The 26,853-nt window shown below is 40.0% G+C and overlaps 1 protein-coding gene across 3 annotated transcripts in view; it reads right to left on the bottom strand.

The window, feature by feature from the left end:
- The window catches only part of DPP10 (dipeptidyl peptidase like 10), a 1,301,728-nt gene that overhangs the window by 988,127 nt on the left and 286,748 nt on the right, over positions 1 to 26,853 (bottom strand). The gene's annotated exons all lie outside the window — the stretch shown is intronic.

The raw sequence follows: 26,853 nt of genomic DNA, 5'->3' as shown, positions 1-26,853 counted from the left end.
AAAAAAAAAAAAAAAAAAAGGTGAAGCCAGAAAACAGAGGACATTCACATTTCCAACAATTAGAATCGCAGCCCGCTTTGTTTAACCTTTTGAATTACAGTCAAGAAGCATATCATTAGTTCAACACAAGTCATAAATATTGGGGACCTCCAGTATATCAGGCACTGTTCTAGGCTCTGGCAACAAAAACAATAAAAGGCAACCCTAGATCTCAAGGAACTACCACTTTGGGTGACAGAGAGAAGCATCTATGTAAATAAAGTTACATTATTGGTAATAAATGCACAGAGGCATGTGGAAATTATCCTGAAGGAAATAAAATTTGCTGTGGCTGGACGCACAATGCAGGAGAGAATGGGCATGAGAGGAGAGGGCATAAGGAATGTCTTCTCGGAGGAGTTGACGAATGAGATGAGTTTTAAAGATATGATGGGAAACACACTGATTTTAGTTATAGCTGTAGATATAGATAAAGAGGTAGACAAAGTTTTAGAGAAAAAATTAGCTGTAGATAGATCTTAGTTGTCATGGGCTGTATCTAACTGAGTGAACAACTAGACAACAGTTTGAAAGAGCACAAAAAGTCCTCCGTGATCTGATGCCTGGCTACCTCTCCTTTTTTTTTTTTTGCCGTACTTAGGCGTCTCACTGTTGTGGCCTCTCCCGTTGCGGAGCACAGGCTCCAGACGCGCAGGCTCAGTGGCCATGGCTCACGGACCCAGCCGCTCCGCGGCATGTGGGATCTTCCCAGACCGGGGCACAAACCCGCGTCCCCTGCATCGGCAGGCGGACTCTCAACCACTGCTCCGCCAGGGAAGCCCCCTCTCCTTTTTTTGGCAGCTCTTTCTGTTGCACCCTGGGTAAACAAACACTCCATGCAGGTCACACATCCTTGCCTTTGAGCACACTACTCCCTCTGCTTGAATGATCTTTGCTGCTTATGCAGAAGGCAAAAAAAACCCCACACTCATCCTTAAGGTTGCAGATCTTCAAAGACGACTTCTCTGACTTTCCTCCCTGCAATAACTGATCATTCCTTCCCTTGTGGTGGCTCTGTTTCTAGTACATACTTTCATTACAGCAATCGTTACCCAACATTATATAACTTTCTTAAACTGAATGCCTATCTTCCTTAGTGCCTTGAGAGCTGGCACTGGATCTGAATAACACTGCCAGTGGTGTGATGGAGTTGGCACGTATAAGCTCAGGAGAACTGACTGTTACATATACAAGAATTTTGTGAGCCATTTATTAAATCTTTGTCAGCTTGAAATCATCTATGGTGGGAGTATGTATACCTCAGAAACTGGCAAACGCTACAAAACAGAACCTTTTTCTTTTCAGAGCTTCAGTTTACAAGCAATCAATAACTGTATTTCCTGGGTCTTACTCATTATGATACAAAGGAAAATGTTCAAAAATGTTTGTTGAATAATTAAATTATATTAGACCAAGTTTTAAAGTAACACATTCAAGTTTCAATGATTTAAATTAAATAAAGTTAGTGCAAAATATAAGAATGATGAGTAGTTGAGAGGCAGGTGAGTAGAGAAACCTCTCTGGGCACGGTGAGTTCTGAAAAAGGAATTTAAGTTCTCAGAGAGAAGACAGAGTGATAATTATAGGAGACATTGTGGTAGCCAAAGAGACTCTTTAAGGATCAGATTTCACATAATTTTTTAAAAGATAGGTATAATATTTCCTACCACAAAATTTTGTGAAGATAACATATTATATATAAAATGTTGTATAAACTTTATAGTATATAACTATAGTTGCTATTATTGGATTAAAAACCATTGATACAGGTCATATAAAATATGTTAAGATGTTCTTTCCTTCAGAAGCAAAGGGGACACACTCTCTGGGATTGGGTAAATTGTATTGTTTCTAATGACCATATTCTCATCTATTTTTTGAAATACTTCCTAATGTTAAAAAAAAAATAGATCATATTCAAGCCCTATAATTCTATGCCATAGGCAGTACTGTCCTGTGCTAGAAATGGCTGCCTCTGGTCCTGCTCCAGCGCTCCCTAGGACTATTTATTTATTTATTTATTTATTTATTTATTGCGGTACGCGGGCCTCTCACTGTTGTGGCCTCTCCCGTTGCGGAGCACAGGCTCCGGACTCACAGGCTCAGCGGCCATGGCTCACAGGCCCAGCCGCTCCGCAGCATGTGGGATCTTCCCGGACCGGGGCACGAACCCGTGTCCCCTGCATAGGCAGGCGGACTCTCAACCACTGAGCCGCAAGGGAAGCCCTCTGGCTTCACCTTTCTAATAACAGATGCTATATACTAAAAGGGAATGTGTTTTAAGAGTTCATATTAAACTTATTTAGAGAATGAAGACTTATTAAACCCTTTCAGCCTGCTAGAACTTTCCCTCAGGCTGAAACCCACCCAGTTTAAGCTCAGCTCAAGTATTGTTACAGGGAGGCTGATACAAAGAAGGAAGGATTTACATGATGCCCAGAAGTGGGATAGAACTTCTGATCCTTGAATTTTTGTGTTTAGCTTTAGGACATTTTTAAACTGGGCACCAACATAGGTCTACCTCCGCCAGCTACAGAAACCAGAAATTTCCTTTTAAAATTAGTGAATTTCAAGGCTGGAAAATAATTTTGGGTATCTACATTGGCACATCTCAACTTGAGCAATACTGAGGCAGATACTCCTAGTATATGCCAGTTACTACTGATCATTCTTTGGACATGTTGTGGCCTTTAACTGCTCCATGTATAACATTGGGACTATAATAATATATATATTATAGAGTTAATTTGAGGACTAAACCAGATGACGTATATATAGTGCCTGCCCTCTAGTCATATCTCTATCTGTGCTCTTATTATTGTATCTTATGCAGTCAGGGGTAAGGATCAGGGCCCAGACTGATTGGGTTCAAATTCCATCTCTCCGGGCTTCCCTGGCGGCTCAGTGGGTGGGAGTCTGCCTGCCGATGCAGGGGTACACGGGTTCGTGCCCCAGTCCGGGAAGATCCCACATGCCGCAGAGCGGCTGGGCCCATGAGCCACAGCTGCTGAGCCTGCACGTCCAGAGCCTGTGCTCCGCAACGGGAGAGGCCGCAACAGTGAGAGGCCCGCGTACCGCAAAAAAAAAAAAAAAAATTCCATCTCTCCTACTTACTGGTTTAGTCACTTTAATTAAGTCACTTCACCTATCTGGGCTTCAGATTTCTCATCCCTGAAATGGGAATAATAGTAATAACTGTCATAAAGGATTGCAGACAGAATTAAATTAAATGCTATGAAGAGTTTGATACAGGATCTGGACCATAATTAACTGGAGATGAATTTAAGAGATAGGTTAGCATTACATCAAAGAAGTAATTGAATTTCAAGCTTCAGGAAAAGAAGTTAACCTCTGTAGGGCTTCCACGATATTTTAAACATTCTCCAATGTTACTGATTATTACTGTTGCTGATTCATTACCAGCCCATTGCTGAACATCTCAGTGAACTTAGCATGTATCATTATTTACAATCATGATAAACAGTCATTTTTTGCTTCACAGCTCTTCTCTAAACTTCAAAACTACGTTCAGCATTTTATAAAAGTTTCTTCAATCTTCTCGTAAAAAAGTTAAGCTGGTATTAGTGTACAAATTTGTTTTCCTTAAAATAAAATTATCTGATTATTACAGAGTCTCCCAAAACCTCCTGCCTCTTTATTCAATTTCTTTCTCTAATAAGCAAGCACGCCTTGAGATTATTTTCTCTCTTTTTTTGCCATCAGAGGTCCAAATATGTTGCTCTTTAACAAACATGGTAATAAAAGCAAAGCCTCAAGGTCCCACTTACTGTTATGTAAAGGTTGGTTATAGAATGCAGTGCATGAAGAACACTTGCTTGCCTAGAAACTATTCAGGCTCACATAAGTGTCAATTTCACCATACCTGTCTCTTGATCATTATAAAGTATGAGCTTCTTGAGGACAGAAATTCTATTTAATCATCCTTAAGGATCCCTAGCTCCTGGCACAGAATATGACCCACAGTGGGTGTGTTGATTGAATAAGTATAAATAAATAGAAATACTTGATGCTTCTTAGTCATTGAGTTACTGATGTTCAATTTTCTATTTGATTTTTCTTTTGATGCACTGGCAGATGACTATTTAAAGAACAAGCAATAAAAAATTGGGATCGTATCCATATGAATCACTCCATGAGTTATTTGTATATGGATTCCAGTACATCTTACATCCAGGATTTCGTAGTCGTTTTCAAGGGACCTTGGTAAGTTCAAATTCTTAAAATCAGAGCTCGAGTCTGCATTGCTTCTTTATGGAAATGCAAAGGCCTTAGAAATGTTCTAAGAATGCAAATGCTTGCTTTGGTTTCCAATTATACTTCGCAAGACAAAGAACATTAATTTAAGACCATTATGCTTAGCTCCTTCAGGGACAGGGTGTGGAAAGAACTAATGTTTATCGATCCTGCATTAAGTGTGAAACCCATTACATATGATCATTAAAAAAAAAATCAGGTTTGTTGAGTTATAACTTACACAAAGTAAAAGACCATGATGAGGTTTGACAAGTGTGTATAGCTGTGTATCCACCATGACAATTGAGATAGACAACAAATAGATCACCGCCAGATTTTGCTTGTCCCCTTTCTAGTCAACCTCCCATCTGCCCTGCTAGTCATTGGCAATCATCCATCTGATCTGTGGCTAAGGTTTTGCCTTTCCAGGAATGTCACATTCCTGAAGAAATTATACAGTATGTAGTCTTTTGTCTGGCTTCTTTCAGCATATGTCCTAATTTAATTATTACTAGAATCCTATGAGGTATATGCTGTTAGTCCCATTTTATAGATAAGAAAATGGAGGCTTAGAGAGTTTAAGCAACTTACCCAGGTATTGATCCCATACCTAAAGTTCTGATACTTTTGGTCAATCAAGATCCATTATTTAGGTATTTGCTCACATTCAGTTTATGCTGGCATTTTGGAACGTAAATGGAAAGGTCATTGGATCCACCTGGTTCTAGCATCTTAGCATCTAGCCTAACAGGCGCTTAAAAATTATGAGGGGGCAATTCCCTGGTGGTTCACTGGTTAGGACTTGGTGCTTTCACTGCAGGCGCCCGGGTTTGACTCATGGTCGGGGAACTAAGATTCCCACAAGCTGTGTGGCACAGCCAAAAAAAATTTTTTAATTAAAAAAAAAATGAGGAGGAAAGCAATTAATGATTAGCCACCTTGAGATGTTCCTAAAGCTCTGGTCCACCCTGACTCTTAAAATGAGATTGAGTCAGTACAATAATGCTTGCTTTAACTGAAAATAAGGTGGAAAACTCAAGAAACACACACAGAGAGGGGTAAAATTAATCTACATAGTGCAGTATTTACAGAGAAACCACCAGTACTGTCTCTTAGAAACCTAATTATGTCAATGAGGATGACATAATTGTTTACCAGCAGGGTACATGAACTCCTCTGTCTGATAAAAGCCTAAGTGAAATATATATATATATATATATATACATATAGATATAGATATATATAGATGTGTATATATATAAAGAAAACATAATAAATGAGACAAAGATCTGGGGTAACATACTATAAATTTTTTTATGTTCCTCTTCTCTAAAAGATGATTCCACATCCCAGCAAAGAAACTTCGCGTAATCCTGATATAATGTGAGAATTAAGGAGAAAAAAATTCTACCAGGAGAAATCATTTAGACCCTAGGATGAAGAGTTTTCTTCAATAGTTAATCTACTCAATAACTATCATTGAGCCTTCTATAGTGGCCCGAGGATGAGGGTATCATAAGAAGTAATCTGCTTCCTTGGAAATACCCCAAGTATTTCTTACGTGCTTGCTGTATGCTTAGGCCATGGGACTTATATATTTTTTAAAAGTTAGAAATGTTTAATATTTCATTAGCCTTAAATCAGATTAAGATTATGCATGTCTATGGACATATGCAATTCTTGGAAATATTCTAAGGATTAAAAATCACATGCTCTCATTTCCAGTTCAACTCAGGTCAAGTGGCATTAAACAAGTGGGTTTCTTTTCCCCTGTGCTAGGAAGCCGTCTCCTTTCCTTTACTGACATATGGATGCTATCACTAAAGATAAAAGGAGATCCTTTCAGAAAAAAAAAAAAATTTTTAATCCAAGATATTATCTTCACAAAATCTATTTCATTCTTTGAAGAAGCAGCCACATACTGACTTTGTCTTTCTTAAGTCATTTATTCTTATGAGGATGAACTCTCTGGCGACCCTGGCTGCTGAATCAGGAAGCAGACAATGAACCCGACAGACAAGGCAATGAAGGGTATTCAGGAGGCTCAGTCCAGGTGAGGAAGGACTTACTTCTGAGGAGGGACTGATGCCTACCTGAGCACGGCATGGATCAGCCACTCTGCACACCCCTGCAGTTGGACTAATGTCCTGCACAACCTAAGTCTTCACTGCAACAAGTTCAGGATGTAACAAATTGTCACCTTCCTCTTGGTTAACATCTAAGACAACCGGAGCCAGTTCTCTGACAAAAGTTCAAGAATTCAATTTTCTTCAGTTATTGCTGCTCACAGATTTTTTTCTCAACATATTCTAAATGAATTAGCTCTGAAGAATGACACTTACCAGCCATAATCACAACATCGTGGGTGTTTAGAAGACTACATAAATTAAACATAACATCGATGTCCAAAGTTCTCTAATATAACTGACACTAAAACATTTTCCCCTTTGCAGTCATTTTTTTTTTCATTTGATTTTATAACTATTTCTTGCTAAATCCTATCAAGGAGACAATGCTGAGACAGAACTTTTTTTTTCAGATCTTTTGAATATGTGAGTAGTTCCTGGAAACCCTGATTATTCCTTGTAGAAAAATGATCTACAGGTGGAAGAAAAACAGCAAAATTTCTATAAACATGACCCAGGTTATAAAAGAAATTCAGAGCAGAAGAATAGCATTGCTATTCAAGGCCAAAGTTAAACTTTACCTAAGCAATTTTCCTATCTTTTATAGTCTGTGGACTCTCTCCCTCTCTCAGTTACACAAACTTGCAAGTACTATGTCTTTCTTTAGTGTTTACTTGCTATTTAAATATAAAACTCCTTTACGTGAAATTACTAAATTAAGGGGAAAGCATGTTTTGGTTTTTAAATATACAGCTATTTTTCTTTTGCAAAAGTTGGGGTCAATCCATACTCTTACCAACATTGTGTAAATGTTGTGTCTCATACCTCTCATCTGTCCATGAATCATTACCCCTAGCATGTATGTACGTTCCTATCCTAATTCAAAATATAATGTCACCCCTAAAAATAAAATTGTCATACAATAATATTGTTGGGATTTTTTTCCTTCCATAATCTAAATCCCCCCTTTCTCTACTATGGGAGAACCTCCTAGGAGTGGAGATCCCCTCAACTAAAACCACTGTACCTGAGTCACTCAGGCTCCTTTCCTCTCTTCCCTCTCACTCACTTCTCCCCAGGTAAGGAGGAATGCTTTCCAGAGGATTTGCTGACATTGGTGGAAGGAACCTGGCTTGAGCGTTTTGATATTTTTGCACTCTGCCTTTTAGAACCGGGTTGCTAACAAAGACAGGTCACTGAGCTCTAAGCATGGCGGTAGGCTTCCATCCTCTTGGGGAGGACTGTAGTTTTCCAGCATCACCTACCATTGAGATCAGGTGGTTGCTTTGGTCGAATTTAGGGGTAGAGTGAGCCAACTCCTTACACTGAAGATCTAAAGTCTTATTTCCCAACCAGCTCGTCAGAAAAACACCAGCATTTTAATGTCAGTCTGTCTCTCTTTTCCAATCTCTTGATTGAATGTAAAGTTAGAAGATCAAGAGAAGTTTGTAAGTTTCCTTAACCCTCTGTGTGCATGTGTGTGTGTGCAATGCAGATGCATATATTTGCGTATGAGGAAACATGTTCTTTTACATAGGTATTTATATTTCTATTGGTAATAATCCAAATAAATTATACTCTAGTAATGAGAACACATTTGAGCTACTGAAAATTATTAGTGACATAAAATTTGACCTACATTCTGTTCACAGGATCCTACTAGTAATACTAATTTTCTCTGACTGCAAAAGCATCAAAACAAAGTTTAGCGACTTGTGCCCACCATGCTTCTTCATGCATAATACCTCCTTTTCATCTTGAGCCTTAAAACAACTTTATGAAGGGATGAGCAATGAAATTAATTTCCCTGTTTAAAAGATAAGGCTTTTGGGGAACCCTGCTACACTGTTGGTGGGAATGTAAGTTGGTGAAGCCACTGTGGAAAACAGTATGAGGTTCCTCAGAAAATTAAAAATAGAATTACCATACAATCCAGCAATCCCACTCCTGGGCATATATCCAGACCAAACTATAATTCAAAAAGATACATGTACCCCTGTGTTCATAGCAGCACTATTCACAATAGCCAAGACACGGAAACAATCTACATGTCCACCAACAGAGGAATGGATAAAGAAGATGTGGTACATATATAAAGTGGAATATTCCTCAGCCATAAAAAAGAATGAAATAATGCCATTTGCAGCAACATGGACGCAACTAGAGATTATCATACTAAGTGAAGTAAGTCAGAAAGAGAAAGACAAATACCATATGGTATCACTTATATGTGGAATCTAAAATATGGCACAAATGAACCTAACTATGAAACAGAAACAGAATCATGGACATGGAGAACAGACTGGTGGTTGCCAAGGGGGAGAGAATTGGGGGAAGGATGGACTGGGAGGTAGGGGTTAGCAGATGTAAGCTTTTATATATAGAATGCATAAATAGCAAGGTCCTACTGTATAGCACAGAGAACCGTATTCAATATGTTATGACAAACTATAATGAAAAAGAATATATATTTAAAAAGAATGTGTATATATATATATATATATATATATATATATATGTATGTATAACTGAATCACTCTGCTGTAGAGCAGTGTTTAACACAACATTGTAAATCAACTATACTTCAATTTAAAAAATATAAATAAAAATGAGGCTTTTAAAATATCATTCTACCACTGGTGTGCTAGGACTCTGGCCCTTGGAGAAAGAGAGAGAGCATTTTTGTATTTCTTGGTGTAAATATTTCCACCAGAGCTGATTTCAAACTGCCAACAGTTTAACAATCAGCCAATCATTTTCAGCCACGAAAATGTAACAAGGAGCCCCCACCCCGCTGCAAAACAGCCACTAATCCAAACCAAGTCTTTCTGATTCTGTCTCCTGGATTTTATTTGGCCGCACCTCTTTGCCTCTTCACATGGTCCCCTCTTTCATTTAATCTACTCTAATTTAAGCCTTCAAATTAGATTTCCTAATTCTGTCCTCTAGATTTTCCTCTCTCAATCCACCCTCTATGTGGTGGGCAGAGAGATGCTTCTAATACGTCACTCTGATGTGGTCTTGCTCTTAATGCATTAAATTCTCACCAGAAATGTATGAGAAATCCAGTTTCTCTGCATCCTTGCAAGCATTTGGTGTTATCGCTATTTTTTATTTTAGCTGATCTAATAGGTGTGTAGTGATCATAGAGTTTTTAATTTCAGTGATGATGATTTCTAAGAATTCTCTTTGGGTCTTTTCCAAATCTGTTTAATTCTTTACAATAATGTCTTATTCCATGTTCATTTTTGTGTTCAGCTTTTATTCTTTAACTATTTCATATGTATTATTTTATATTCTATATTATTCAGTTTAGTTCTTGGAAATCTAGATATGTTTGTTATTTCTGAAGACTCTCAATTGTGGTGGTTTATACCTTATATGCTTATTACTTTGCTTTATGTTGTAAGTTCAGATTTGGCTGAACTTAATCTGTATGACTCCTGAGAGCCAAAAATGGAGATTTCTTCCAGATAGAATTTGGACCACTCGTGATTACAACCAGAGGGCACTGACCTGGGATCACATGAGCCCTCTTCAAGGGTCAGAACCAAAGGCAGCTGCCTCAGTTTCACCTGCAGCATTTTAACTGAGACCCCCACGTTAGTTTCCCAATCTCAGCACTTATAGCATAAATACCCCAAAGTAAACTGGGATTTCTAAATTTCTTAACATCATTATTTTTTTAAGTTTTAGCTAATTATTGTTAATGTGGGTGTGTTTACGCTACTGGAAAATTCCCTTTTTGTCTTGAAATTTTAGAAATTCAGTAAAATATATGTTTGTTATAATTGGTCTAAGATTCTTTTTAGCTCTAGTAGGAGGATCTTTCAAAAGAATATGGCCTTGACTCCATCTCTCATATTTTTTTTGGTTGCCCCTTACTAGTGCTTTGCATATAACAATGAAATGAACAAAAGAATGAATAAGTTAATAACAAATGTAGCTAAATGACTCAATTCATAACCTCTTGGGAGTGTATCAGGATCACATTCAAATAGCTTTTTCTTAGAAAAGTTCCCTTCAAAAAATTGAGGCTATGATGTTTTTAATATCGAAGTTCTATACATACTCACCAACACATATATCTATACTATTTCACCATAACAGTAAAATCTTTATATGGTAAAAATAGATTAAAACTGTAAAGTATAATTTTTAAAAGCTGACGATGCTCAGAGGTTAGCTTACCTGTGAAACAATAAAAATGAAGAGAAAAAACTGAAAATGTGCCATGTTACAGGCCACTAACCTTCTGAATATAGAGTTGTCGATTCCTGATTGAAATGACTGACCCAATATAGACAAATAATTTGAAACCGTGTTCATTCCAAAGCTAGAATCGTACCTCTGCAGTCTAGACAGGGTATTTGTTATATTACAAAAGCCTAACCCCTCGGGTTCACAGAAGATAGCATTTTTTCTTTCAATATTCTGGGTACATTCATTCAGTATAATGAGGTCTGTTCTTCTCTAGAATTATATACATAAATCGAAAACTTAAAGTATTTCATTGATAGGTTTCAGATAGGAATACTTTCCTACTCAGTCTAATTGGTGATTTATTTAACTATCGTTTCCTTTCTTAATACATCAAAATGGTATTCATATGTGGCAATAATAGACTTTAAGGCAAAATAAATACTATAAATTCATCTTTTTTGTATTTCTTTTGGTAATAGTGAAGCACTAGTGGCCTCCATGGGGACAAATATCATTAATTAAATAAACCTTTACATCATAAACAGAAATGTCAGGACTTCCAACTTACTGATCTTATACACAGGATTTGAGTGACAAATTTAAGCAATGGTATAGATTCGGTTCTATAAAAGTCTGAAAGAATTCTAATTCCTCTCTAGGTACAAACTTTAAGTTTCTTAATTGTATGGTTGAATCTTAATGCCAGTAAAATTCAGATCAAAACTGTGTTCTATTTTCCCTCAGAATAACTCGACTAGAAAGAAATCCGAACGTAATAGAACCATGATAAAAAAAAACAATAGCAATTTAAGAGGCTGGCAGTTGCAAGGAAATGAAAAACACAGTGAGATATGTCAAGCACAGTGGTATAAATAATATGAAAATATGCAGTTTTCCAGATTAAATGAACTATCCTTCCCGTTTTTGATGTTGACTGCAACATCATTTAGTAACACAGTTTGAGGCATCCAAGTGACTGTTTAAGCAGTATTTACCAAGAGGAATTGCATAAAGAAGGAAGCCTTTGATCCTCACAAAACAGTTTTTAGTATCTGATGTGCTCTGTGGAGTGTTCTAGATTTAAAAAAAAAAAAAAAGTCTTTCTGCAAAAGAGGTCTGTGGAGATGATATAAAGGAAAGATTACACTGGACTCAAATTGCAGCCAGGATCCAAGGTCTTAGCAGAGAAGTGACAGTGATGAGACCACCTGAAAGAATAATCTACAAGAGACGGAGAATGAAGGAAGGAGTTTCCAGGGCCGCCATACTCCGACCTGGCTGAAATTCACTAGTTTGCCTAAGGCTGGAGTTCACATATGCCAAATACTTAGGCACCTGCTACCCATTTTCTCTTTCCCATTCCCATTGCCACTGGGATATGAGGCATTATACATGTGCCACTGAAACACAATCCTTTCTTTGGCTTTCAGGATACTTTGTTAACACTACCAAATTTCTCCTGATTGGAACTTATTATCATATATAATTGATCATGCAGTCTTCTTACATTAGTTTTTTTTTTTTTAATCTTTGTAAAGTATAAAAGTATGATCTTTACTTCTAGAAACATGATTTAAATACGGAGAAAAAACTAAATTAGATCAGGATATAGAAACCAGTACATCCAGAAAAGAATTCAACCAACTTTAGAATTTATTTTATCAGAAGTGCATACTTTGACCTGTGAATTCTGAATTGGCCGTTCAGTTAACCAGTGTTAGAGCCCCCTGAAAGCCAAAAGAGAAAAAAAAAAAGAGTGATACCTTACTGCCTGACTCTAAATCATGTCAGTGGTTTCTTCTTCACCCTCACGATGAAATCCAAGTCCCTTAGCATCACACAAAAGACCTTTCATGATTTTGCCTCTTCCCGATCTCCAGATTCATTTCTCAACCTGTCCTCATGTGTTTTCAACACTCCAGTCAGATCGGCCCGCAGTATCACCAAAAGCACCAGCCCTTTCAGAGCCTGATGCCCTTGAACTTACCACTACATCGTCCTATACTCTCTGTTCTCTGATTTTTTTTACCTGGAAAGTTTCTCCTAATCCAGAAAGGTTCACATCAGAACTCAGCCCCTTCATATACCCCATATCTGGGTGAAGTGCCTTTCTCCCTATCTCCCAATAGCACACATATATTGTTTTCATAACCCTTACCAAACAGTGTTTTACTAACTATTTTACTCATCTGTTTCCTTCTCTAGATTTTGGAAAAGTCTATGTCTCACATCTCGGCATCCCCAGTATACATCAGACCACTGGACAGCAGAGATGCTCAATCAAGGAATACGTTTCACAGAGTTCTTCTGCTATTCTACCCAGGTCAGAAATAAGCTCTTGCGCCTGGTACCATTTTTATTCAGACAAGGCTGATTTAAGGCTTGTTAAGGTTAACACTCCGGTTAAGGCTCCACTCAGAATGCTATGTTACGGATCTATTCTGATGCTGCCTCATAGCATCTAATTGTTCGATTTGTCTGTCTGGTTATTGGCAGCCTGCTGGGTGTTAGGAGGGTAATGCACAGCTATTTTAAGAACTACTTATTGAGTCAGTCCTGAAAGTTTTGTTTATCATTTTCTTTATTCTGCTTCCTTTTATATTCCTTGGGATCACTCAAAAGCATTTAAAGCCATCTTCCCATCTAGTTTTCCAATGTGTATTTCCAGCTGAGTACTTTTTTGTTACTTGGTAGTTCCTCTTGCAGAATTCTCAGATGGGCTTTGAGAAGAGTTCACATCACATTACTTCTGCCTCTTAGTTGTTTACACCATTATACTGAGGAATGCAACAGGATGAGGAGAAAGTTAAATTTTCTTTTAGAGGTTAGCTAGTACTGCATAGCAATTAGAGTAAGCCGGAGAAAAGATGCAGCAGCAGAAACATGCAGGTGGAGTCTTGATCTAATGTTTAGAGGTTTCTCCAGAGCTGCTGTTTAAGAGGAGAAGATCTCTGTTATGAAGTTATCCTTACTTCAAGAGTGTGCCAAGCCATGTAATTAAGGCTAGGAAGGTGGTTGATACGAGAAAAGCAGATAAAAGCAGTGACAGAGGAGGCGTAGCATCTGCCTCAAGAATTCTGTTTGTGCTTGGAAAGGGGAGAATCAACCTTCCGGGAAGACAGAGAAAGTAGCAGGTAGCACTGTGCTGTTTCTGAGTCTGACACCAGCTCTGCTAACTGCCTTTCTGCCACTGTGGGGCTGCATCCCATGCCAACGTGAGAGAGAGGAAAACTAGTCCAATTAGGTAAAATAGAATGTGCCTCCCTATTAGACTCCTTAGAACCCTTTTCTTTGAGTTCTGAGTTCCGAGGAGGGGGACTGTCAAGTGGTAAAGCAGTTTCTAAGCAGCAGCCTGGTGGGAAACTGCTAGGTGGTCTTCCAGACGTCCACAGACTTGGCGAGTAAGGAAACAATCAGCTCAAATGGATTAGACGGTTTAGTATCCGCATAACAGCAGGCACACGATCTCCATGCTTTCCTTAGCTCCCCTGGCCTCTGAGGTCCCATGGGGTGATGGATAGATGGAGGGCCCAGGAATCTGTGTCACATCTGAGGAACACCAAGCTTAGGAAATCCCGTCTTTAAGAAGGCTGTTGGCAAACCCATCTATCTCCCCTACAGGGAGAGGCATTATCTTTATTACCCAGGAATACAAGCGAATCTCTCCAGGGAGTGGAGGGAAGCATTTCTACTTTACTATCCTGGGATGTCTCCTTATACAAACATTCTTCAATTTACATTCTTAAATTCCTAAAATGCTTTTGCTCAGAAGACTGTCTAAGAACATGAGCGATTCAGGGAAAATTGTCTCCCACCAGGCCTGTAATATGTAGTATTTGCCAAATCCACTTAAATCGGTAAAACTATCCATCCTCCTCCTTTTTTGGTTTTGGTTTTGGTTTCTTTTGCCCAATTAATGCTCCTTAGAATGCCCTTTGTTATACATTGGTGGAGGACTGGGATAAAAAAGGCTTGGAATCAGATATGTTTGTTCAAAACACAACTTAAAGACACACTAGTTAAATGATCTTCAGCAAGTTTCTTAGGTCATATGAGCCTCAATGTTTTCAGCTGCAACATGGGGGAAAATAACCAAAAAAGGGGGAAATATTGTGACAACTTTCTTATGCATGTGAATACCCAATTAAGTCAAAGTAGCCAACAAGAATTGTTAGTTCCCCTGCTCTACTTCTTAAAATAAACTGTCCCCAAAATATCTTCATTTCATCAGTTTTATGTATTTGTTCATTTTCAGAGTTCCTCACACGTTTTCCAAATACATCCAGTAGGAAACAAGGTAGTAGTCAATCTCTATGAAGTCAGAAGTTGGGTTGTGTTCTTTTGTCCTTTTTAATACAAATTTCACTCATTTTAACGATATGAAATTTCTCTCCAGAATGAAATTAAAAATACAGTTCTGGCAAATCATGTCATTATCCCAAGTTAAACAGCTACACGTGTTTACTTGTGCTGTCAGTGTATCTCTCACATCAGGTTTCCCAGAAGCAGGGTCTGAGGAAGAGGGACTTGTGTAAGTGGGGGAGAACCCAGAAGAAAACCTGTTAGGAACCGAGGAAACTGGAATACTGCCAGATTAGAAACTCAACGAACACCTGCTCCCACAGGAAACTCTGGAGCGTGCATAGCATCACAGCTTTATCTCACCTCAAGGCAAGGGAGCTGGCCTCTTGTATGTATCATTTAGACATTGGCTGCAGGTTACATTCAGAGGGGAGGCGCCCTTGCCCAGGCATTTCCCTACATGCTGAGGACCATTCTTAGGGGAAGGATGCACTGCAGATGCTCACAGCTGTTGGGGGTGGACACAAACGCCCGGTAAAGAGGATCTGACTGAGCCAACAATAGCATCTCCTGCATGGGGAGACCAGCTAGAGAGATTTGGATAGCAGCAGAGTTTATGGAAGAGATATCAATACATAGCTCGGGTTAGGGGTGTGGTGGTGCAGATGGTGAGAAGTGGGTGGGTGCATGATTTAAAAATAATGAATGTTGAAGCTAAGGTATATCAAGTGCCTCTCTGTTGGTGTCCTTGCTTTATATTTGGTTCCAAATATTGTTTCTCCTTTTCAAAATCTTCCATCTGCTTCCATTTCCATAAATCTCCTAGTTGCTAACTATTTTGCCTGGCACTTTGACTTTGCATTTTGTCCTGACCCTCCAATTCTTGGCGATTTCCCAGGTGCTAATTTCCCAGCCTTTTATTTTTATTATTATTATTTTTTTCTTTGCGGTACGCGGGCCTCTCACTGCTGCGGCCTCTCCCGTTGCGGAGCACAGGCTCCGGACGCGCACGCTCAGCGGGCATGGCTCACGGGCCCAGCCGGTCCGCGGAATGTGGGATCCTCCCGGACAGGGGCACGAACCTGCGTCCCCTGCATCGGCAGGCGGACTCTCAACCACTGCGCCACCAGGGAAACCCCTTCCCAGCCTTTTGAGATCTCATTTTGCCCTCTCGACCTCAACTAATTTCCCTGGCCTCTGACCTACTGCTACGTTAACACTTACAACTCTGTGCTCTGCTTTTCTGGTCCAAACTACTTGCCTCGTCCTCACAACCTTCTCGTTGTGAAGTAGGACAGGCAGAGCCACTTTCGCTAGGGCTCAAATAACTTTGTAGAAAATCTTGCTCCTAACCCTAGTGGCACTCAGAGATGGCAGGAAGAAAAGAGAAAACTAAAGAGTTTTCTATGTGTGTTTTTTTTTTTTGTTTTTTTCAAAATTTACATACAACTAGTCTGGGACTATTTAGTGCCGAGACAAAGAAATATACTGAGTTTTACTGTCTGAGGATAAGAATGCTTTATAGCCTAGTTACCACAATATCAACTGTGCTCTTTTGAATGCTATCAATGCCATCAGGAATATCTAAAGAATGTCACTGTGTCCTGTTTAATCAGACTACAAACAGTTTGACCACAACCAAAATGGTTAATATACAGATGTTTTGGTACTTCATATGGAAAGCATCAATTATCTGGAAATTTCACACTTCTGGGCAACTTCCTCTTTCTCCTAAATATGATCAATATGTGCAGTTACTGTAATAAAAGTAGATGAAGTAGAGCACTTGGAAAGTAGTCTTTTCGATAACTTCAAAATGAACCCAACTTGTCTCAACAGTCCTGGTGAAAATCCTTTGAAAATGCATTAGTCCATTCTTGTCCTGCACATGGGGTCTTTGAAAATAATCGACTTTTTGTTTTATAACTCAAAATCTTACTGGACCGCAAGGTTATCTGAACATCAGTTTTCACTTAACTAGAAAACAGATATGAAAGAAAGTCATAGGAGTTGCTTGGAATGTTTTTTGATTTTTAAAAAAATTTCATGATGACACTTTATTTTTCTATCCTTGATGTCATTTTCTGACAAGCAAAGTGCAGACAATGTACAGTTAGTTGAGGTTCCTGCTATGTTCCAGTGTGATTAATCAAGGTTTTGCTATAAAATAATCCATTTTTCATGCATAGAGACATCTCTAATTTAGCCTTATTTTTTTTACAGGGTTGGAGGGAAAATGTGAGCCCATACCTTTATCTGAAATACAATTAGAATAATGGAAACATCTATATATGCTTAGCATTAAAGACTGTAAAATGGACAATTAAGAGCTATCCCAGATTAATACTATTAAAATGTCATGAGTGGGCTTCCCTGGTGGCGCAGTGGTTGAGAGTTCACCTGCCGATGCAGGGGACACGGCTTCGTGCCCTGGTCCGGGAGCGGCTGGGCCCGTGAGCCATGGCCGCTGAGCCTGCGCGTCCGGAGCCTGTGCTCGGCAGCGGGAGAGGCCACAGCAGCGAGCGGCCCGCGTACCGCAAAAAAAAAAAAAAAAAAAAAATGTCATGAGTAATATAGGCCTGGCCATCTGATTTATCATTCATCATTACTGTATAACTTACTCAGAGGCTATGTAATGAGGAGGGAAGCTAAATTAACACAGCTATGGATTCTTATGTAGAGGAGAAAAAAAGCTCTCAGATTAGACTGCTTCTCAGTAAGGATTTCAACTGTCTCATATGTGATTTATCAGAACGGTAGCTTGGGGTTCTGTTCAGCATAGGCTATGTCAATAGCAGCTGCAGAAGTGTGAATGGCCAGTCTTGAAGGTTACGATGCTATGAAGAAATTGTTTGGTAGAAAGTGTACAGGGTTGAACTGGTTGCACACATCCAACTGGTAACTGCTTTACCTGATTTTTTCAGGCAAAAGTTCTGGGAATTATTATATATGTAGTTGTGTGAAATGGCAAAACTCTGGATCTAAAACTAATCAATTGAAATAACTCCTTTTGAAGTACACATTCAGAGAACCATGGGAATTCTTGAATCAGGCAACACTGAGAGTTGTATTTAACACAGTAGGGCACCCAAACCTTTGAGGCCAGCTTGTTAGGTTTTATTCTGTGAGAACCTGGGGACTCTAAGCACAGGGTCCACACAGAACTGTACTTAGGTTGTGTGTGGCCTGGATAGTGCATGGGGGCTGTCATGGGTTGTCATGTATCGACCACCCATGTTTCAACCAAAGTTAACTCCGCTTGTATCTATGCCAGTGGTTCTGAGCACACTCAGCAACGCCTGGAAAAGCTTGTACAATCACAACGCTGTGTCCCAGCCCCAAATTTGCTGATTCAGTAGATCTGGGGTGGGTTGGGAGAATCTGCCTATCTGACAAGTTCCAAGATGCTGTGGATCTGGGGACCACACTTTGAAAGCCACCTGATTCTATTGTATATCTTGGGTCACCTAATAAGAATCTATTTGAAGAAAGCATTCTAAATCTAAAAAGATCAAGCTATAAGTTAAAAATGTTGGAAACACTCATATTAGTAAAGTCTCTCTAGCATGCCTATTTTCCCTTTTTATACCCTTTCTCTGAAGTCCCTAGTACTTGAACACTTCTGGCTGTCAAAGACATGCAGGTGTGCAAACTAGTTTATTCAGTCTTATTTACTTGCGTTCATCTTCCCTCCTATCCCCCCTCCTTCCCTCCTCCATGTAGTCACAACTTAATATACTATAGACACCAGGCTAGGAGCTATGCATTTTAATAGGACTAAGCCCTAGAGAAGTTTGCAATTTGAAATGTAAACTCAGCACCTGATGACCAGCATGAGAGGTACTTCAACAGAACTTTCCTCATACTGTTTGCCAAGGAATAATTAATTTTTCCTAGGAGTATGAATAAATGTTTTGTTTGAGAGATAATATTTGAAGTGATTCTTAAAGAATGAGTGAATTTTCTTCCAGTCAGGAAGAAAAATGGTGTTTCAGGTGAGGAAAATGACTTCAATAGAATATGCTTAGAAATTTCTGAACGTCTGACAGAGCTGGAAGGAGGTAAGGAAAATAGAGCTTGTTGGAGACCTTGTGTTCTCGCCGTATTGACATAGTGGGTTGTCACTTTAGGAAGACAGAAGCCCTGTGAGGGCTGGGATGGTGATTCATAATCTTTTTTTTTTTTTTTTTTTTTTTGCGGTTCGCGGGCCTCTCACTGTTGTGGCCTCTCCCATTGCGGAGCACAGGCTCCGGACTCACAGGCTCAGCGGCCATGGCTCACAGGCCCAGCCGCTCCGTGGCATGTGGGATCTTCCCGGACCGGGGCACGAACCCGTGTCCCCTGCATCGGCAGGCGGACTCCCAACCACTGCGCCACCAGGGAAGCCCCATAATCTTTCTTAAATGTGTTCCCAATAGCCAGGCTCTTCCCTGGCCCAACCCCATAGAAATTCAGATTTATTTGTCTGTGGTGGAGCTTAGCCCCAGGGCTTTGCTGAAGCTCCCCAGGTTACTCTAACATGCAGCCACTATGAAATCCCTCTTGATTGTGAACTATTTTATAAGCACTCATATTGGGTGACACATATGGAGAGCTGAACTGAGTTTGTTGTCCAGTATCCTTACTAGGTGTAAACACCTTTTGTCTATTGAAATGCATGTGCTTCTCCCCTTCGACTCCAACTGTTGCCAACCAAACCACCTTGGATCATGACTGTGATCCCCCAGAGTCTCCAAGGCCCTACTCATGGATGAGTGCCTGCCTAATTATGATAGACACCTTCCTTTGCCTTTTTCTGAACCAACGTACCTTCGTAATGTGTATGTAATGCCTCTCTTAGATCATAAATCTTCTCCCTACCAAATGTTTTTTTTTTTCCCTTTCTTCCTTGCATCCTCACAACCTATCTTAACTCCTGCCACATGGGAAATACTCAATAAATATTAACTTCAATCAATGCTAAAAGGGAGAAAAAGGGCACACAAAAGACAAAGAATACAGTTGGAAAATGAAAGGAAGAATATTGAATGCATGTTTGGGCCATGTATTTCTTCAGAGCCTTGAACATCCTGCGCTCTTCCTTGCTTTGTCACCCTCTGCCACGCAGCTCCCCTTTGTCTGACCACTGGCTCCACTGGCTCTCCAGATTTTGAGAATTGCCCTGACATTCAAATCAATCGAGCCATTATATATAAATGGCAGAGAAATGACTGCTACTTGTGCTCTTGGTGCTGGCAACCTGAACGGGCAATGGATATAAAAGACTCGAGCTGGAGACCTGTTAAGTCTGGTCATTGGCTCAGGACTGAAACTGGCTGTGAGCTGAACAAATGATCACCCATCCAAGTCTGGCCACCTGTCTCACTGGTCCTTAAACCTCTGTGCTAAGCCTCTGCCCAGGTCCTTCTCCATCCCTAAAATGTCCTTCCCCTCTCCTGCTATTAACAACCTGTCTCTCCTCCTGGAGCCAAACAAACCCCTGATGCTCCAATGGAACCACTACGGGGCAGCTCTAGATCCTTCCCCATTCTATACTCTAAACCATATATATTTTTTAAAATCTTGAACTGAGAAACTACTATGCGCTAAGTGTTCCATTAATCATTTCATGTATTACTTCCTGTAGTCCTCATAATAATTTTTTAGCCCATCTATACATTGCCTTATACTGTATTTAACATTTTCAATCTTTTTCTCAAGATTTTTAAAAAATCTTTTCCTCAAGATTACAAGTTCTTCAAGATCAAGTACAATACAAAATATTTCATTGTGTTAAGTCACAAGGCTAAGAGATGAAAAAGGAAGGAAGAGAAGGAAAATTGTTTCAAAGAGAGTCCCTATAAGATATAAAGTGATATCTTATGTCTCGTGATCATCTTTGAAGATTTGATTTATTTTCTCCATCACGTACATGTAAAACTGAGGCTCAGAGAGGTTACCTAACTAGCCTAAGGTAGGATAGAATTTGAACTCAATTTAATCATTTAATTAGTTGCTCATGGTAGAGGGAATGTTAGCCTGGTATTTGAGGTGAGCGTGTGTTGGTAAGCTTAAGACTTACTGTCTTTTTAGTGGGGCTACCAATTAATTGCCCACTTCTGTTTCCAGAGGAAGGATAGCCATTAGCTCATCATTCCTGGTTCCCTTCTTTCTTCATTTCCTGCTTTCTTTGGGAGTGAAGACTGATTTACCTGATAGATGGCACTTAGCTGTCTTACCTCTGACCTTCTCTCCTCTCCTTTTCTTCAGGAGCTAGCTGCCTGCAGGGAACCTGCATTCCACTCTGCTTCTCCACACGACCAGTTATCCAGGGCAGGTCCCCATCAGGGGATGCTTGTGGAGTGTAGCACTGCCTGTGAATGGGTGCACACATCTGTCTAATTCTGGGGCTCAGCCTTAAGAAAGCCATAGTTGACTTACCCCTATGTCATATCCTCCAATATCAGCTTCATCGGCAAAAGTAACATTCTAGCTTCTGCCTCCCGTCTTTTCTTAATTCGTGGACAATGTAAGCAAGTGAAACAGGGTGTCCTTTAATTTGATCCCTTAAAACAGTGGTTCTCCAAGTGTGGTCAGAGACCAGCAGCTTTAGTAACATCTGGGAACTTTGTAGAAATACAAGCTCTCGGTCCCCACGTCAAACCAACAATCTGTGCTTTAACAGCCATCCAAGGGATTCTGATGCCTGCAAAAGATGAGAGGACAGGACCCTTGAGTCCTGTCTCTTTAAGCTCTGTGACGGTAGGTAACAAAGCGATGTTCTTTACTGTGCACCTGCAGGCGGGTACAAGTGGGCGTAGGATGATTGTAGAGTTGGCACCGATGGCACAGACTGAGAGATGATGGTAGCTAGAGACATGCCATCTATCAGTATTTTCATTCAGGCTCTGAGCAGAGTGGTTGCATGATTGTATTTTGCTTTGTTTTGTTTTCGTTTTCTTCCCTATTGCTATAGCATTTCAGTGTCTAAAAGGTTGAGAGGCCTTCTTTTCCTTTCTGCATTACAGATGGCTGAACAGTAAGAAGATCATTACCTTTCCATCGGCAACCCTGAAAATGCTAAAAGAGGAGGGACCAGCACACGTTCTGGGAAAGGGGCGGCAACCCAACCTTCAGTCACAGCTGAGTTCAGCTGTGAGCAGTATAGGTTAAGGCTGTTGTTCTCAACATGTGGATCCCAAACATCAGTATCATTTGGGAACCCCTTAAAAAATGCAAATTCCCAGCCTTGCCCCAGACTGCTGAATCACAAACTCTGGAGGTAGGATCCAGCAGCCTGAGTTTTAACAAACCTGTCAGGTAGTTCGGATGCAAACTCATATTTGAGAGCCATTGCTGGGGCCTCGCTACTCCTGGCATGGTTTGACACCACAGTACAGGCATCACCTGGGAGCTTGTTAGAAATTCAGATCTCAGGCCCCATGCCAGACCTCCTGACCTATCCACAGCCTGCATTTTAACAAAACCCCTAGGTGATTGGAAAGCTCATGAAAGTTTTAGAAGCAGCGGTGTAGAATCAAGGATGCAAATGCCAAATCATGGAACAGGAGAAGCAAACAGGATTTTAATGAGGTTTTCAGCCTAAACTGCAAACAATGAAGTTACAAGCTGAGGAGTGAGGCGGGACTAAAGCTGGGAGCCTAGGGTGCCTGTTTCTATCTAGTCGCTCTCACTACCTCCTGCTAGCTCATCGGTCACCCCTGTCGTGTTAGTCACTTGTTTGGGTCTAGACCACTGCCTGGGACTTACTGAATCTCCATCCACTGCATGAACCTTCACTAGCCACTTTTTTTAGATCTGCATTGAATTTTCAACCAAGCTTCTTTTGGAATTCTGCTCACAGCAGGGCAGGCCTCCCAAGATGTCCACAGAAGGTCATCTCTCAGCCCAAACAGGTAGCAGCCTAGGATCAATAAGGACCAATTCAACACTGAGCATTTAAACGTGTGGCTGGAGTGTGGATAAGTAGTTGCAGAAATTGGAAAAAGGTCAGGTAGCAAGTACCAGCTTTATAACTAGCAAAAGTGCTTGTTCATATGTGGCATTTCACAGAACCAGCAGGCTGTGTTTGATTAGTTATTAAAATTATGGTCGGCCAGTAGGGAGAATCATGATAATTGGTATAGGTCCTAGACAATCAAAAGTGTCTCCCCCAGTGGGACGAAACCTATTAAAATTCCTTATTTAAATCTCTTGGCCATTTCCACATTCTGCTCACATGCAAAATGACTTGTCCCCATCTTGGTCTCCAAGGAAGAAAGCAGACATCCTCCATTGTTCTTTGTTTGGTGCTAATTAACGTTTCCAGGAGGACTGACTTAGATGTAGCTCTGCAGACCCCCAAAGCAATCATTCCATTCAACTTCCAGATCGTAGCTTTATCTCATTAAAGACTTAGCTTTTAATATGCAGAATGCTGAGATTATTTCAACTGGTGTTTCCAAAACTTGTAATCACACACACAAATAATCCTCAGCCTTAGGGCACCAGTGCTGAGGGGAGAAAATGCTTTTGTGAAGGGAGAATCCCTTATTTCTAGTCTTAGCCTGTGCTTTGGAATAATGCGCCTTCTATTCCTGAAAGACAACCAGCCACCAAAGACTAATTTGGTGGAATTGGTGAACTGGCATTGACCCTAATGGCTCTGAAACCTGGTGGCACATTGGAATCACCTGGGAAGGTGTTAAAACCATTAATGCCTGCCTGTCCTTCCAAAATACTGATTCATCTGGTCTGAGGTGCAGCCTAGTCATCATTTTTTTTAGACAGCTTCCCAAATTCTGGTGTCATTGTGTAGATTATTTTCCTCTTCTCCATTCAGCCTCCCCCATGCTTTGCTTTCATTACATCTGCGTCTTAGACTACCTGACTTCTGATCTTTCTCCCATTACTTTCATTACAAACTTCCTTTGCTGCTCTACCCACCCAATTTCTTTCAAACACTTTAAGCTAAAACGAAAAAAAAACAAAAAAAAGCATATTTGATACAAAACACGGAAAAGCATAAAGGAAAAAAAACTGAAAAATAACAAATTACCCTACCCCAAAGGATAATTATTGAGAACAATTTTATGTATGTGTCTCTCTATATATGTTTCCTTTACTAAAATTTGTCATACTAAATATATTTCTTTGTACCTTATTTTTTTCCCTAGCACAACAGTATGTATTCATGCCAAATAATGATGATTTTACCACAAGCATGTTGAACGACTGAAGGTGTGCCATCCTTGTATGCACGATGATTTAGTATACTAATTCCTTGTTCTTTGGTGTTGATGTATCTTTAATATGTTTGCTTATAAAAACAGTGCTGGGACTAGTGTCTTTATTTATACATCAATGCAATCTTGTACATCTTGCATTTCTTCACCACAAGTAAAGGGTCAGTGGTCATGAGGCAGAGAAGACACTGGTAGAAACAAATACAACAGTCCATTTTTTCTGGAAGCTGAGTCTTCAAAAGGACATGGTTTGAATGCCAAGGTCTTCTGCTCAGATTGGAAAATTCCCATTGTCCTAACTGGAGAATTTTAGATGTCCAAGGTGCCTATTTCTCACAAGACCCACCAAGTGAAAAGCATTTTGCAAACCGTTTCTGTCTCTTTATAGCTGTGCTTCCCAAACTATCCTGGTGAAGGGCCAGCTTTTTGCTTGTTTCATTTTGTTTTACATCCAATTTTTCATGGATATATACTTCTGTAAAATAGTATAAAAATGCATTTCTAGAAAAATGAAATAAAAATGGCATACAAAATACAAGGCCCATTTTTTTTTATTACTAGATTCAAGAGTCATAAAATTTCTTTGACAAATTGCCGTAAATATTCTAAGAGCTTACTCTTAATCTCTGCACTCAATTTCATAGCAGGCCAGTAACTAACAGCTTACAGCTCAGCACTGGTGGACCCTAACTTGAGTGGCACTGGTTGAAAGGAAATTCTCCAGGAGATGCATTAGCCAAACAAGATAATCCAGTGTTTGAGTGGGGGAAAAAGGTTTCCCTAGCAAAGCTGTGATGGAAGTACAAAGTCAAAGTAAGTATTTTGAGTAACAGTGGAAAATCCAAGCAAGACATAGTAGTCATGAACGACACTAAAAACATACAAGGCTGGGAAGTTCACGATCTGCAGTTGCAGTGATCCAGAGAAGGGAGCACAGACTCTGCCCAAGTATGCATGCAAACTCATAGAGCATTCCACATTTTTCCAAAAATGTTCTATGTCTTGACCTAGCAATGATTTTATGGATTTTCACCTTAGAATCATTTCTTAAAATGTGCTCATAAGTTTTATGTAGTTCTGTCCATATATCCTATAATTTAAAAATGCTACACAGGGACTTGCCTGGTAGCGTAGTGGTTAAGAATCTGCCTGCCAATGCAGGGGACACAAGTTCGATTCCTGGTCTGGGAAGATCCCACATGCGGCGGAGCAGCTAAGCCCACATGCCACTACTACTGAGTCTGTGCTCTAGAGCCCACGAGGCACAATTACTGAGCCAGTGTGCCACAACTACTGAGCCCACGTGCCACAACTACTGAAGCCCACACACCTAGAGCCTGTGCGCCACAACGAAGAGTAGCCCCCGCTCGCCGCAACCAGAGAAACCCTGTGCGCAGCAACGAAGACCCAACACAGCCAAAAATAAATAAATTAATTAATTAATTTAAAAAAATGCTACGTGTACACCTACATGTTAATGCTTGCTATGAGGCTGTAAATGACAAGTACTTCTATATCCACATAATTGAATGCAGCTAAGTGATGCAAAATGCACATTGTAGGTGACTGGTACATTCATATTCAAGAAGTATACTATTTGCGTCTAAAATTCCTTTCAACAGCCCTTAAATAAAGGATCTCATACTTATCACCTTTACAAAGGATAAAGGACTGATAAAAACAAAGACAGACCAAAGACACATTCTTACTTGTGAAGGACATAGTTTATTATTCTTTTTTTTTTTTTGCAGTATGCGGGTCTCTCACTGTTGTGGCCTCTCCCGTTGCGGAGCACAGGCTCCGGACGCGCAGGCTCAGCGGCCATGGCTCACGGGCCCAGCCGCTCCGCGGCATGTGGGATCTTCCCGGACCGGGGCACGAACCCGTGTCCCCTGCATCGGCAGGCGGACTCCCAACCACTGTGCCACCAGGGAAGCCCCGGTTTATTATTCTTAAAGGGAAGTTGTCAGGTAAGATGCATCCTAAAGGAATAATGCTGGGTGTGTGTGACTAACATCTAAACGCCAGGGAGTGGGGATGGGAAAGTGTGTTCTTACGACCCTCCCACCATCCCTCTCATATTTATATCTCAGTTGCTTAATGAGAGAAAGAGGGAACACCGCTTCACTTAACCTTCACCCTGTGATGGCATAACAAATCATTCAAAACTATTTACTACTTATTTTTTACACTTTTTAATTGAAGTACAATTGACCTACAACACTTTGGTAGTCCCAGGTGCACAGCATAGTGGTTTGATATTTCTATACATTACAGAATGGTCAGCAGGATAAGTCTAATTACCCTCTGTCACCATACAAAGATATTACAATATTATTGAGTATATTCCCCATGCTGTAATTTCATCTCAGTGACTCATTTATTTCGTACCTCTTAATTTCCCTCATCTATTTCACTCATCCCTGAGCCCTCATTCCTCTGGCAGCCACCTGTTCGTTCACTGTATCCAGAGTCTGTTTCTGTTTTGTTACGTTTGTTCACTCGTTTTGATTTTTAGATTCCACATATAAGTGAAATCAGATGGAATTTGTCTTTTTTTGTCTGATTTATTTTATTTATCATAATACCCTCTAGGTCCATCCATGTTGCCTCATAGTAAGACTTCAATCTTTTTCATGGCCAAGTAATATGCCATTATATATGTATACCACATCTTCTTTATCCATCCATCTATCAATGGACAC

This window comes from Monodon monoceros, unplaced genomic scaffold (genome assembly GCF_005190385.1).
Source record: "Monodon monoceros isolate NGI ecotype Baffin Bay Population unplaced genomic scaffold, NGI_Narwhal_1 Super_Scaffold_16, whole genome shotgun sequence".
Lineage (NCBI taxonomy): Eukaryota > Metazoa > Chordata > Mammalia > Artiodactyla > Monodontidae > Monodon > Monodon monoceros.
Note: the sequence above shows the minus strand (reverse complement) of the source record. Positions and strands in the feature narration are given on the sequence as shown.